Genomic DNA, 15280 nt, shown 5'->3' on the forward strand with positions numbered 1-15280 from the left:
CGCTTCTACAGTAGTAGCTTAAAATTCCAGTTATATCTTACTCATTTTATGTTTCTCTCTCCATCTTATCTGGACAGTTCTTGTCTAAGTCTCTGGCTCAGACGTGGCTCACAAGACACTCATCTATCAGTCAAAGGTACTGAAGCATCTAATCCTGAGACAATACCCTAAAACAGAAGAATGAAAATAACATTTGTTTTGTCTAAAAAAATTCCATCTGAAATCTCAGTTTACCTAACTAGTGATAAAGACTAAATATTAAACAAAGACAAGTACCATGTTTGTCCTGTAACATTTCTAAACAACTGCTATTCCAAATGACTCTGTAATCCTTATTCCCAGAGCACTTGGACCTCTCTGCTCTCAGTTTCTGTTCCAGAACACAAGTACCTTTCTCAGGGGCCTAATGATGCCAAGTACTTTTCTGGCTCTATATATTAAGAATATTTTTCAGGAGAGAAACACCAGCAAAGAAACTGAAGTGATCTGGCCCAGTCCCAAATCTCACATCACTCACTAATGCGTTCTAAGCAGCAGCAGCTACTACACCAACACACCAGCAAGCTGCATAAAATCATCATTGCAAGAGGCTTGATGCCAAGCAACATCATGCCATTTTGCACCCACCTCCTTTTTTCTTTAGCACTTTCTGGAATTCAGTATTGCTTGACTGTACCCTTATGTACCCTCGTGCTCCTTTTCTTTCTCCCCTACAGCCGGCTTTCAGATGTGCATATTGTCTGCTAGAAAACCACCAGTAGCCTCCTTCTGGTGTTTTTTTGGTTTGTTTTTTCATTTTGTTTGGTTGGTTTGGTTTTTTTTTTTGGTTTATTGTGGTTTTTGTTTTTTTTGTGTTCCAGGAATGCTCTTTTCTGTGCCCCATGGAGCAGGGAAGCATAATCATCACAATTATCAGCCCACTCCAAGAAGTTTGCAAATCTTGAACAATATGCTTTGCTGTGGAAGAGGGAAATGGGCTCTCCTGTACCTGCTGCAGTGCACCCAGCCCAAAAATTCTCCAGTTAGGTATGTCCAGAATACTGTCTCACGAGTGTCCCCCATGAAATAAAAATTATATATGTGTGTAAAATACAACTAAAAGGCTTGGAGAATAGAAGCAATCCTGATGCCTATTTAAGAAATTGTTGAAGGGTTTAAGGAAGGGTCCTAAAACAACTTTATCCTTTTGACAATTACACAGCTATTCAATCAGAAGATTTTATTTATGAAAGCTGTCCACAACCAGTCCCAGAACAGGCTGATTTGACCATCAAATGGGAGCAAGAAGATTCTACATCTTCAAATGCCAGCTGGCAGCAGTCTTGCCAGAGGACAGATGATCTTCAGGGTCAATCAGCTTCAAGCAGGACTCTCCAGGAGCCTCTGCCTGTGCTTGCACTGCAGTTCTTCTCTTTTCAGCCAACAGCGGGTACCTCTAGGGCATGTGAGTCCTTGCACTGGCAATTACTCATTTCTCCATAATAAGCCCTAGGTCAGCTTCTGAGAGGCTAGGTGCCAGGTTGTCACACTGTGATTGCAAAGACTTTCAGGGATTTCAAATACTGTGTTCCACTAGGGAACAAGGAGTTTAACAAAAACCATTTTTTCCTTAAGCAACCTTGCAAACTAAATGTAAAATCCAGCACCCTGAGCCTGTGTCTCCACAACTAACAGACCTGGCAGATCAGCTGCATGGCACATTTCTTGAGACACTATCTTCGCCCACACCACTGAAGAAAGCGCAGCAAAATTGCCATTTTAAAGAAGCTGTGTCTCAGCGTTTGCCACGGAAGACGATAAACTCCCGGCTGAGTCTTTCCCTTTCCCAAAACATCCCTCTGCTCAACACGATTACAACAGGAGCAGCTTGCAGGGCTCCGGACCTCGCCTCTCTGCGTCAGAGCACGGTGCAGAGAGGCGGCTGGAGCTCTGCGCCCAGCCCGGCCCGGCCCAGCTCGTCCCTCCCGCGTTCGGGCACCCGCCAAGGGCAACAAGTCCAGAGAGCCCGCGGCTCCATGGCAGCACCGAACCGGCTCCTGAAGCTCTGGAGGAAGCACGCAGCGACCTACCTCTGAGAGACGGGATGGGGAAAAAGGAAACGAACAAATAAAGAAACAAACAAACAAAAAAAAAACAAAACCCCACACACCCCGCCCCCCGAAAAAAAAAAAAGAAAAAAAAGCCCACCAAAAAACAAAACAAAACAAAACAAAATTAAAAAAAGAAAAGAGAAGAGAAAAAGGAAAGAGGAGCCCTTGGGACAGCGCACCTTCGTGCGGGCTGCAGCCCAGCCGCTGCTGCTCGGAGCGAAGCGCGCTCACCTGCACCGTCCCGTCCTCGCAGGCAGCGCCCACCACCTGTCGTTCCGGCCGGGACCGGGGCAGGTTCCGCCCCCCACCCGCTCCTACCGAAGGCGGAGGCCCAGGGGCGCCAGGGCAGTGCGGCCGCGGGGGATCAAGAGCCCCTCCCAGCGGGGCGGGCACCGGCCGAGCCCCGAGCACGGCAGTCCCCGCGGGGTCAGAGGAGCTGGGCGGGGCTGTCACCTCCGCCCCGACCGAGCGCAGCGGGGAGTGGGCGGGTGACTGCTGGGCCGCAAACCCATCCCGCTCACGGCGGGAAGTTTGTAGGCGGCGGGACCGACCCCACCCTCACGTGCGCCGCCCTGACCCATCGCGACCGCCCCCGTCTTACCTCCCACCGCTGTGAGCGCCGCTGCTGCCCCTCCAGGTGCCTTCCTCGCCTGAGGGGCACGAAAAGAACGCTACGGCTCGGCTCGGCTCGGCTCGGCTCGGCTCGGCTCGGCTCGGCTCTCGTCCCCCCCCACCCCAGGCGCCACCCCCCGCCGGCCCCGGGCCCCCGTGCTGCCCTGCCGCGGCGGAGGGCGCCCCCTGGCGGGCATTGCGCCCCTGCCCGTGCGCGGGGTGTCCCAGGCCCACCGCATCCTGCGCCCTCAGCACACACTGCCCCAGCCCTGCACACACTGTCCCAGCCCACCACACTCAGTCCGACCCGAGGGTCAGCCTTCATCTCACAGAATCACAGCGCATCCTGAGTTGGGAGGGACCCATTAGGATTATCACGTCTAACTCCCAGCCCTGCAAAGGACATCTCCAGGAGTCACACCATGTATCTGAGAGCTTTGTCCAAATGCTTCTGTCAGGCTTGTTGCTGTGACCGCTTCCCTGGGGACCCTGTTCCAGTACCCAACTAGCCTCTGGGTGAAGAACCCTCTCCTGGTAGCCAGCCTAAGCCTTCCCTGGCCCAAGTTCAGGCCATCCCCTCAGGTCCTGTCACTGTCACCACAGAGAAGAGATCAGTGCTGCCCCTCCTCTTCCCCTCACAAGGAAGCTGTAACTGCAGTGAGGTCTCCCCTCAGTGTCCTCCAGGCTGAACAGACCAAGTGACCTCAGCCACTCCTCATATGGCTTCACCTCAAGGCCCTTCACCATCTTCTTGATCCTCCTTTACACCTTCTCTAATGGCTTTATACCTTCTATTATGGCACCCAAAACTGCACACTGGACTCAAGATGAGGCTGGCCCAGCGCAGAGGAGTGCAGGATAATTACTTCCCATAGCTTCTGGGAAGAGGCCTAGTCCCATGCCATACCAGTGCAGTGTTAAGGGAGAACTTCAGTTTAGGCAACAAATTTGACTTTGACCTATCATTGAACCTGTAGCAATAGCAGAAAAAACCTTAGGCCCCATGACCCTCTTTTACAGAGCTCCTCACAGACACAGTGCTCTGTAGGAGTTTACCCTCCACAGCAGTATCCCAGCTGGTGTGGTAGTCATCAGCATAGACCATGGACCACAGTCCCTTATCTCAGGGTTGCCAGATAGAAAAAAAATAAATAACAGTATCCATGTTACTGCTTTATCAGCTAATGAGATTTTTGGTTTATCCAACCCATGGCATTTATGGGAGTAGTATGGGATACACAGCCATACATGCACCTTCACAGTTACATTGAACTGATTGTCTCCAAGGGGAAAAAATGCAACAATAACACACATTCTCCCAGCTGACTATATATATATTTACACACACACAACCTGGAAAGAAGCTCTTTCTTTTTCATGCCTTTCATGCCTACAAAAATTTCTTACACCCTCCCATCTGACCCATCTTTTCCACAGACAAAAAAGAGGCAGGAGGTGGGAGGGAAGAGAGAGAATAACAGCAGATACCCATTTCACTGACACTCAGCTAAAAGTAAGGTGGTTATATGCCAAACTCTCTGTTCTTAAGTGGAAAAAAATTCAAACCCAAAAGCAATGCTGAATGAGTTTGGGAAATCCTGGTTTCACTGAGTGAACAAAGCCAAAATTCCCCTCTTTTCAAGTAGCAGGGACCCACAAAGGTACAGCCTAACAAAGAAGCAAGGCAAATAATCATGCGAAGTTGAAGGTGTTCTGTGAACAAGAGCAGTGTGGCAAACATTGACCAAGAACTGCCCACTTCACAGGTTTGCAGAAAATACCAGCAAATCAACCAGGTTTGTTGAAGACTACTGTGCCTCTTTTCCCACTATGAAAGGCAAGGAAGGTGGCCTCCTGCCCTGCTGTGAATCCCAACTGTACTGTCACAGAAGAGCCCAACTTCTCTCTCTCTTCAAACTGGAGATGAAGTGAGGTAGCGGCTTTCATGTGGCAGAGTCAAAGCAGAACCTCAGTCACCTGAAGGAAGGACCAAATTTGTGGCCTCTTAGATGACAGCTTGGATTAGCAGCTACTGGCTGCCAAACCAGAGAAGAAAAGGTGGATGGGTACTTAAGAAGCTGTTAGCATGTTGTAACTGGGATGGGAGATTGGTTTGCTTGGAAGAAAATACTCTGTTGTGACTGATTAACTTCTATTTCCAAACATTTGCAAATAAAGATAATAGAAGTAACCCTGCACCTTCACAAACATTGTAAGAAAAGCCTGAAAAGGACTCTCTTTGAAACAATTTTCTAGTTTTTGTGAGGCAGCCATTAGATGTTTCTCACAAAGATATCTGAACAAATAGCAGTAAAAATAATCTTTTTGCTGATAGGAGAAAGGTTTAAGCAGGTTTAAGTCACTGGTAGAACTGCTTTTTGAGATCATTACCAATTCCCTGCTTTCAGGCAGTGAGTCAATTCTTTTTTCTGCCCTGCAGCTAGGTTTGACACTGACATTACTGTGTTCTATATCTCTCTGTACTAAATTAAGAACAATAAAACATGCATACAGAGAGTTTGTGGGATCACAGCCCTAAGAAGGAGTAGGTTAAAACAGAGAAACTGTTAAAAATTCCCTAAGGTATTTGGAAAGACCTAAACATAATACTAGGACAATCCCAGGTAAAAGAACCAGTGGCAGTAAAATAATTTTCAGACAAGCTCCCTGTTAAAACAGCTGGACAAACAAAACAAGTTACTGTCTTCCCATTATCTCCCTAAGTTAAAAGATTGAATCCCTCTAAATGCTCCATGGAAAGATGTTTCAAAAAAATGCAGTAGGTATAGTTTGATACTCAAATGGGGGACAGGGACAGACAGTTCCTTTGAGGACAGCATTTTCTTTTCTGTGACTTATAATAATTAGAGCATATCAAGAACCTGCCATCTTTGCTTTGGAATAACCTATTTTTGGTGACAAAAGAAGAACCCAGAAAGGACAAGCTACAGACACAATACTTTTCCTGAGCTTCAGTCCACAATCCCTTTATTTTCTAACCATCAGAAATTACTAGAGTGCTTAAAGGCACATCAAGTACAGCTGACTTTCTGAACAGAAAGATGCCTGCCTCTCCATTCTCTGTAGTTATGTTGCACTTTGGATCATTGCCATGGCTACATTCACCCGCATGCTTGATGGAAGTTGTTCCTTTGCTGCTGGGAGAGAAGCCAGAAACCAGGGCTGTGAACCCAATCAGTCAATTTACTTCAGCTGAATTTAACCAGGAATCGATTCAGTCATCTATGCCCTATTATTCTAAGCTCATGCAGCAAAGATGTAAAGTCAAGGCTCTTTCCTCTTCCTACTACACAAAATACACAGCACAAGGAAAAAAAATAAAGGAAAAAAAAAAAGGTAGGTCTTCAGATTAATTGTTGTCAGTACAAGCAAACTGAAATGCAATTTAGTTCAGCATCAAATGGTTGAGGGCTGCTTAGTGTCTGCCACTGTTGGAAATACAGGAAGGAGAATTACACAGATTGGGCAAATCACATTGGTACAAACAATTTGAACTAGTGGGAACAACATGTTGTAGTGTTGCTGTTTACTGCCAGGTGTACTTGAATGCTCTGAAAGAACAAAAATTTTTTAAGTGGAGCTTACAAGGATTATTCTCCTGTAGCTGTTCTCTGCCTGTTTTTTGTATTGTTTTGAGGTCTTGTGCCTGATAGGGATAAATTCACATTGTCTCCTTGTTAGTTGATAATGTTTGTGTACATCCATATTTCTACCCTCGCAAAAATATGCATAGGATTTGCTGGAACATGCATTTTTTATATTTTTATCCCTTGACTGATTTTACAAAAAGGGCTAGCAAAATCAGAGTTGAACTGGGGACAATGAGAAGAATGCAAACATATGTTCAACCAAGATGCTATCATAAACTCTGTTTTCTTGGGAAAGCAGAATAAAATTAGAGCCTACTTCATCTCCCTTTTTCAAGTGGCCAGCTTATGGTTTTGATTTGAATCTACAAGAAATTGCTGTGGCTTCGTTACACCCGATTTGAACATAAAGATAATTTTTACTACAAACTTCAAAGTACGGAATTTTTACTCCATTCTACATCAAACTTATTGGTTTAATTTCACATGAAAGCCTTGAATTGGTTGTTCAGTCCATGTGCTGACACCAGACTGGCTTCTTCCTATTGCAGTGTCCACCTGGACCCAAGCAGGGCCAGATACACAAGCACACAGCAATGGTTAAAAGGCATTTACTACCTCAGCCCTTTGGGAACCCTTTGTATCTGTAAAGAAGATCTTCTCAGTCCGTCTTTAAGAGAGTTTTCCGTTTTCATCAACAGCATGACTTAGCTTCCCTGTGTTACTTGTAGAAAAATGATAAACATAAAAAATTAAAAGCAGACAAAAATTCAACATGTGCATACAATCAATTAATGAAACTCTGAATAGGTTCAAGCCACAATGTATGCAAAGCTAAATATACTTTCTGTAGGATTTTATCTCCCTACACTCTTTCAGTTGGTAACCAGAGGGTACCTCACATCACTATCTGTCATGGTTGACTCACAATTTTAACAGCTCTTCATTGTTCACAGCATGACCATGCTGTACATAATACTGAGCATTAGGTTCTGACTTAATTTCATCTTTCTACACAGTGAAGGCCTGTTGTCACAAAGACATATTCAACACAAGAATGCTCTTTCATACTATACCAGATCCTTCACACCATACTGTATCTTTGAAATTTCTGTATATGGCACAGATCTAGCACAGTTGCTTCTCACATAGTTCTGGAAACATTCAGTGTTCACCAGCCGTGGCAAGGCCACAACAGGCAGTCAGATGGGCTGCAAACAGCTGTGGCTGCTTTTGTGAGCTGAAGGCAGGATGTTCCTGGTGTTGCTGAGGGAATGTCTGAAGTACAATAGTGAGAGCTGTTGTCTTGGGAGCTGGTACCACCACGCTATTGCATACACCCTCTGCAAAAACAAATGTGTCTCTTCCACACATTCATTACTAGCTTTATTTCTAGTCCCTAGCTACCCTCTAGGGATGGCCAGAACAACTTGGACCCAAAAGCATGGTCTCTACCTCCCGTTGATGTGGGACCAATAGACAACTTACCTTCCCTACCATACACATGTGCTCCTGTGATTACAGATAGAAAGAAATGGTTTCTTTCCTATAAAAAGAAGATGCAGAATTTCCTTCCTTCCCTTCCTTCCCTCCCTTCCTTCCCTCCCTTCCTTCCCTCCCTTCCTTCCCTTCCTTCCCTTCCTTCCTTCCCTTCCTTCCTTCCTGTTATATGCTTTCATATTGTGTAAGTATTCTTACTAGAAAGTCTAAATTCTCAACTCCAAAATCCCTGACTCACATGTTACTGTGTATTATTTTGTTTTGTTGTGGTTTCTTTGTTTTGTTTTGTTGGGTTTTTTTTTAATATGGAAAGCATACACTGAAGTTGTTGGTATAAAGAACAAATACTATAGCAGTAAATCTGTTATATTTAGGAACTGTGCAACCAGTCCTGATTTTTCACTTATTCTAAAGAAACACAACCTGGAAATCTCCCACTGATATACCTGGCAAAAGAACGTGTTAAGGGAGATTTTAAACAGTGTTCTTGCTGTCAAAAGTAAATACAGGATTAGCCCTTTCATATATTCACCAATTTCTAGGGGGGATTGTTTTGGGTTTTTTTTTGTTTTGGTTTTGGTTTTGGGGATTTTTGTGTTTGCCTGTTTTAGTTTGTTTGTGGTTTGGCGCTTTTTTTTTCCCAATTTAAGATTATTTCTCTGCAATTTGGAGAAGTTTCAGTAAACACAGTATGGTGGCAAGAAAGAGCAGTGAATATCTTATTATAAAAAGCACTTTAAGAATGGTTTTGTCATTCTTTTGGGTGACTTATGGAGCATCTGCAAATGGCTCTTGCATAATGGCTACTCCTTACAACCAGACTTCACCATTCACAGAACTGCCAAGAGGCATGTCATGTGGAGGGAAGGTTCAGAAATTTTGAATAAAGCCATTGAATGACCCCAAAACAGCTTTATTAGGTTTGGGATCCTGTTTTAGTGTTGATGTTGGCCAGAGATTATGATTATTCTGTCAAAAGCCTATTTTTTGGTTCAATGATTCAGAAAGACAACTATTCCCTCTTCTGGTTGTCCTGATAGTTGTAGTTGCCCATAGAAAAATTTATTTCTAGCAACTGAATAGCACCAGCAAGAACATTTGGTGGCCTTGTTGTGGTGCCAGAGGCCTAAGCATGTTTTGCTGATGTGTGCCCTTGGTTACTTGCCTTTATTCTGGCTCTGTCACCACTGCCTTGAGAACTCATTATGGGTCTGAGCTGAAAATTTGGTGAGGAGAAAAGAAAAACTTTTATCCAAGGTCTGACACTGGCACTAACCTGTGGGTTGGGTGGTCAGAGGGCATTTTTGCTGTGGCAGTGTCTCATGGAAGGAGTTGTGTTTTCTTGGAAAAGCATGTGAACGCCGCCAGACTAAATTTGCTGGTAGTTTCATGAGTGAAAAAGAAACCCATCTGAGGTCAAAAGATTGGTATGAATCATCTTGTTTCTCTTGCTACCTGCCTGTTTCTGCTCATCTGTGAGAGTCTCATGGTTTTCTGTGGCTGAATACTGAAGGAGAGAGGCAGAGACCTGTGTATTTCTAAAGTAATGAAATCTCTTTGATGTTTTCCAAGCAGTGTGAGTGATGCTAAAATTAAGGAGAAAACACCTAGGAGTACCTAGAGGGAAAAGGCAATGTGCCCAAATTAGTAGACTCTCTTTTGCATTAACATAGCTTTCCTAGAACTCTCCAAAGCAAAATATAACCCTTCTCTGCTGGTAATAGGTATCATCGTCCAGATGTTATTGTGAAGTGCATGGAAACAAGTTTTAGCCAATTTTGGCATGAACTAGGAAAATCTTCTGCTTCTAGAATAAAAAGATTATATGTTTTATATGAGGGTGACCAAGACTGGAACTCAGTGCCCTTTGTCCCTCTGAGATTAGAGAATTGTTTGCTATTCCTACCTGCAAAAAGTAAACAGCAAAATTCAGTTGCTGTTTCCTCTGACTCAAACACTGCTCAAGGTTTCTCTCAGGACAATGGTTATATTCAAAATGCTGTCCAGACTCCAGTTCTTTTAATGACAGCAACTCTTTAAGATACTTTTTTTTTCCCAAAAATGTGTGGATTAGAAAGTTCTAAAATCTTAGTGTATTTTGATAAAACATAAATCCCCTTCTTAGAGTTCTTGGGGGTTTGTTGGTTTAGTTTGGTAGGGTTTTCTTTGGGTTTTTTTAAAAAATCTTTGCTTCCTCTCTCCTATCAACAGCAGAAAAAAATGCTTTTCTGGAACTAATGCCAGAATTTTATCTCCTCCTGGGATTACTATAACATTAATATAACATGAAGGGGTCTGGGACTCTGTCACATCCACAAAGCACACACTTGTTCAGTTTCTGGCTCCACTAAGAGCTATTTGATGAAGGATTTTGTTTTCAACCACTCAAGGCACATTAAAGAAAAGGCATGGCCAAAACCAGCTTTCCCCTGTGATTCTGTATAGTTGAGGGCTATATCTCCAACAAGTGAAAATCATTATAGCCTTTAGAGCACCAGACAGGACATGGATGCTTGGTTAGCCTGGGAACATCAGCAGCACTTATGAGTTCTGTGCAGTGGAGCCCTCTTCTTCAACCCTTGCTGCCAGTGTTTTGCAAGAGGACACTAATGCTCAACCTCCTCAGGAGAGGAAGCAAAGAGATCTCCAGGTTTCATCAAATATCAAACAAGCTTATATTCTCACCTAGGCCAAACCTACTCACCATCATTTACTACAGTAGGAAATGAATAAGAAAAATATTCTGTTTAACACAGGACACACATAAGTGAAAGAAAGATATAACTGCAATGCAACAGAGAGGCAAGAGGAGTATCATCCAGAATCCAGCCTGCCTCCTTCCTGGTGTACAAGATCCACTTGAAATACATTGCTAAGCAGGGCTACTACTAGATCTGACTACAGGTTTTCTCCTGATCTATTTTCCCTTCACTCTTAGAAGACCCCATGGTACTTCTAAGCTTCTGCTTAGAGCTACCACAATCCCTTCTCCATCTGTGCTTACAGCAGTTCATCAAAGGATCATATGCAGAGTCCTGAAAACTGCCATCTTCACCCAAGTTCCCAGTGACCCCACTATTTATTAGAGAAGCTATATCCCTTTTTGAACCCACTCTGAATTATTTTTCATTAAAATATCCGTTCAGTTAATTTTGAAGGGAGACCCACCATGAACCAATGTCTGTTATCCTTTGTCACTAAATATTGACACTATATAGGGGGTACAGAAAAGTTAATGGTGTCTCTTGCATGACATGTCTGACACATCAGAACAGTTTAGATATGATCATGGCACTTTAAAATATACCCCTCCCCACAATAAGAAGTATTTTTGCTTAGCACTTAACCTTACCTGATGAGTGCTGACATAGCATTTTAACACTTTCCAGAAAGATGTACCTGCAACTGAAGAAGCTGTGGATTAATGCAGTTTCAGATTCTGGCTGGCCTATTCCCTGTCTAGCCTTAATCTCTCCTTCTATTTAATGACACCATTTGGACAGCAAAACTAATTTGGAACCTGGTAGCTCACTTAAGTGGGACTTGGTGACAGGAGAGCATTACGCTGCTGCTCAGACAGCTGCACTGGCTGCCTGAAAGTCCCCAAGGAAAAGTCAAAGCTTTCAAGGCCCTAATTGTTTTGGATCTGGTTATTTTATGATCAGAAGAGGCACTCAACATTGAGAAGCCTTGATATAGAAGAGAAGTGGATGGCAAGAGCACTTGAATATTCAGGTCTGTTCATCCCCAGATTGAACTCCCACACGTGTTATTAAAGCCTATTTTCCAGTCTGACAACTGGGAGAGGGAAGGCTTGCAGAAGCTTTTTGCAGCATATAATTAGTTTAGGAGCTCAGTGCAATAGCATCAACTGGAAGAATACACAGATGATGAAATCCTGTAATTTTGAACATTATTATTAATTAGGAAGACTATACAGTCCTTGGAAAGGCATTTCTGGTGTTTACATCTTGTAAAACATACCTAAATAAAATATACTCTCAGAAGATTTTCTTTGAAGACTCCACAAATCCAGAATGCTAAATTAAATTTGGATTCAGAATAACAACACAGACCGTGGAGCACAATGTCATGTGTTTCTCTTAAAAAAAACAAAGGAAAAAAAAGTGTTATTTAATTCACTCTTTTATCTAAAGATAACCCTACTCTCTTCCATACAAGGATGGTTGTGTTACAGGCCAAAGCATGGAGAAGTAGTATTGATTCAGTGAAAGACATGTTAATCTTGAACAGTCCACAAGATGAGTGGTCTGATGTCCTCAGGAAGGGCTCAGACCCACACATTCTGCAACAGGAGAAGAAAACATTCAAGTTCTTTCTTCACTTGCCAACTGGTTCTTTCTTTGGCCCTCAGTGTGCTGCCTCAGTGTGCTTCAGTTTTCATCAGGGATGTGTTGACTAACCTTACATGCACTGTCTACCAGGGCAGAGCAATTTTTTTCTCTCTACCCTCTGTTTCACTGAGTCAATTTGTAGGAACATCCAGATGAACACAGTAACTCCTCATTCACATACAGCAATATCACCTGGGTCCTACTTTTGCAATGTTATTCCAACCACAGCAATTGAAGGAAAGGCAGGAGCTCAGTACTGCCTGTAAAAGTATACAAGATATTCTTAATAAACAAAAGGATTCAGGTAAATGCAACTTCAAAACACGGTTAAGCCACAAGGCTAACATTTTTCAAGGTGACTGTCTCCTTCAAACAACACTAAAGACTCACTTGATAATATAGGAAGTTTCATAGTCTAAAATCTTATCTTAAAGCATTACTTCCTTTTTTAAAATTAATACGCTAACTTTAGTAAAAGTCCCATCTCTTAAGGAACCAGTTTCTTGACCAGTAAAATATGATGTACTTACTCATTAAAGAGCAGGTAGCAGCACATCTTGCCGCCTCCCTGAGCTGTGGAAATGTGAAATAATTTATCATAAGATAAAACTGTACACTACAGCTGGTCAAAAAGACTAATGGAAGGGAGTGAGGAATGTATTTCAAAATACAGGATTAGTCTAAACATTCCTGTGGATTATCTGCAGTGGGTACAATTTGCCTAGGAAATACACTTCTCTAGTGAAAAGCAGAGGGTTCAAATAAATAAAATAAAATGTGCATGAGTGGGTCCTGCCTACATGCAGACATCCTCTTGGTGTAACTCCAGTGGGATTCTCCAGCCTGAGCATGAAGCCATGTTCAGACACTTTTACTTGTTTTCAGGATGACTATGTTATGAATATTTATGTAAATGCATTCCCAGACTACATAAACTAATCACTGTTAGATATCCAGATAGCTGAAAAAACTTTTACAACAGTCAAATGGAAAGGACTTCAAGTCACACTGAACATAAAAAGAAAGTGAAGAATAAAACTCAGATTTCAGTTTCCAGTGCCTTTTTGCACCTTACCTGAAAAATCCCTGTCCATGCTATTGTGTCCTAGCTGATGGTGCAATACCTATACAGTAAGATAGAGGTTGCAGTAATACTTTAATTCCTTCTATCCATAGGTAGATGACACAAAAAGACAGTTCTTTCTCTCACTGTAAACTCTCAATGGTCTCTGATTCAGACTTTAGAAAAAAAGATTTGAATTTGAAGAGAAAAACCATCAGTTTGAAGTGTCTGTGTTTAAATTCCCCGTACATTTTTAATCACACATACTTGTAGTGGGTTTTTAGTAAACTAATGAAAGATGTTTCTGTTCCTGTTATCATGGATTATAAACTCACAGTTTTAAGATTTCAATTTGGGACCAGTGGTTTTGGTCTTCAAGTTCCATCATAATTTTCAGATTTAGACATGGTTCCCTGAGCCTACCTGAACCTGCTACATTCAAAGAGATGTGTCTTTTTAATCCACTCAAACCATGCATTCAGAGAGGTCTTCTTGCCCAGTGGAGATCTTGACACAGGATAGCTCATGACAGAACAGTCTTCAAAGGTATCTCCTAAGTAAAGAGACAAAAGAGATCCCTGAACCACTCTGAAAGTAATGTCCATTCACAAACCAGGATCCAGACTGTTAAACCCCATGTCCAGCTCCTACAGGGAGAGAGAAATCAAAGGAAGAACTGAATCCTTGTCTACAGCTATTGGAATTACTCTTGAATTACATCAGAGAGAAATTTTTCCTTCTATATTTTTCCAGGTCTATGTAATTCTAGGGTGTTTCTGATTTCATAGTCCATAAATAACTTTAGTTAATTACTTCAAGTTGGAAATGATTCTATCAGGAGTGCTCCACTCCAACTAGTTCTGTGATTATTGTTTCTGAATGGGGTCCAAGGGTATGATAAACTGCATGCAAAAAATTCAAGAATTCAGAATACCTGAGATTAAAGAAGAATCCCATCAATTACATGGGATGTAACACACTTTGTATGTAACAAATGACAAAGTATGTGAAAAAAGTCCTTGCAAGCTATGAAGTGAAACAAAAAATCTATGAGAATTTAATTCCATTACAACTTTCACATTTCAGGACTTTCTGTATAGACAATGAAAAAACATAAAAAACATAAATCTCAAATTTAAAAAACATAATCTCAAATAAGGCAGCATTTATCTCAAATAAGGCAACTGAATCACTCAAAAAAAAATCAGAAATTTGTTGCATTTGGGTTTTTATTTTGATTTTCTTGTTATTTTATCTTTTTTTTTTTCTTTTAGTTATTTTACAAAAACTGCTACAAATGATTTAAAGTTCTCATCTCTTTCTAAGTATCTGTCATACTCTTTCTGACTAGTTTTATTGAAAACTAGTCCTATGGCAGATTTCAAGGAAGGTAATTCGTAAAATACTTCCTTACTTTCTCCTTTACTTCCTGCTTCCATTTCTGCTTCCATTTCCCCTTCCCTTCCTCCTGAAAACAACTAGGTCCAGAAAAGGGAGCAGAGAAGCTTGCCATCAGAAATATACATGTCACCTTCCATCACGAAGATTCAAGAGAGACTGAGTGAGCAATTTTGCTGCACAGCAAGCAAGGAAACCTCTGTTCATAACAGAGGGACTAAACTACAAGAGAGAGGAACAGGGGGAAAAATTTGGTCTGGGGTTTTTTTGCCTTCCCTAACTGACTAAAGATCAGCATTATGGAAACACTGTTGTGGTTCATTGCTTGTTTGGGGCTTCCAAATGAGCAGCCCTGTCAGAAGCTAATCATGAATGTCTGCATCACCAAAGCTGTGACATATTGCAGACAAACATTACAGAACAAAGCCTAGCTTTCTTACTGACAAGCCATAACTTGCTGCAAATTGACTTTGTGACATGTCTCTGCTTGGGGAAAAACCTAGCTGTTTTGTTAAAATTTTCTACATTAATGAATTTTTTCTGCCACCCTTTAACTCAGAACACTTATCATACAGTCCCCAAAAAATTTAACAGCAAATATAATGTCTGCTTCAGAGAAACTGCTTAATAAAGCAAACCAGTACTAAAACCTAT

General features: G+C 42.0%; 1 protein-coding gene across 3 annotated transcripts in view; it reads right to left on the reverse strand.

The window, feature by feature from the left end:
- The window catches only part of MOB3B (MOB kinase activator 3B), an 86201-nt gene extending 83429 nt beyond the window's left edge, over positions 1-2772 (reverse strand). The window contains exon 1 of one of the 3 annotated variants that reach the window (XM_088054548.1): positions 2692-2772. The gene's annotated coding sequence lies outside the window, so the exon portion shown is untranslated. Of the gene's footprint in view, positions 1-2269; positions 2438-2691 lie in introns of those variants that run through there. The other 2 variants (XM_014258724.2, XM_088054547.1) reach the window with 2 other exon arrangements.
- Between the last annotated feature and the right edge of the window lie 12508 nt (positions 2773-15280).

Source organism: Pseudopodoces humilis, chromosome 4 (assembly GCF_049639895.1).
Source record: "Pseudopodoces humilis isolate 2021_Gansu_Grassland_sample_001 chromosome 4, ASM4963989v1, whole genome shotgun sequence".
In the NCBI taxonomy this organism is placed as follows: Eukaryota; Metazoa; Chordata; class Aves; order Passeriformes; family Paridae; genus Pseudopodoces; species Pseudopodoces humilis.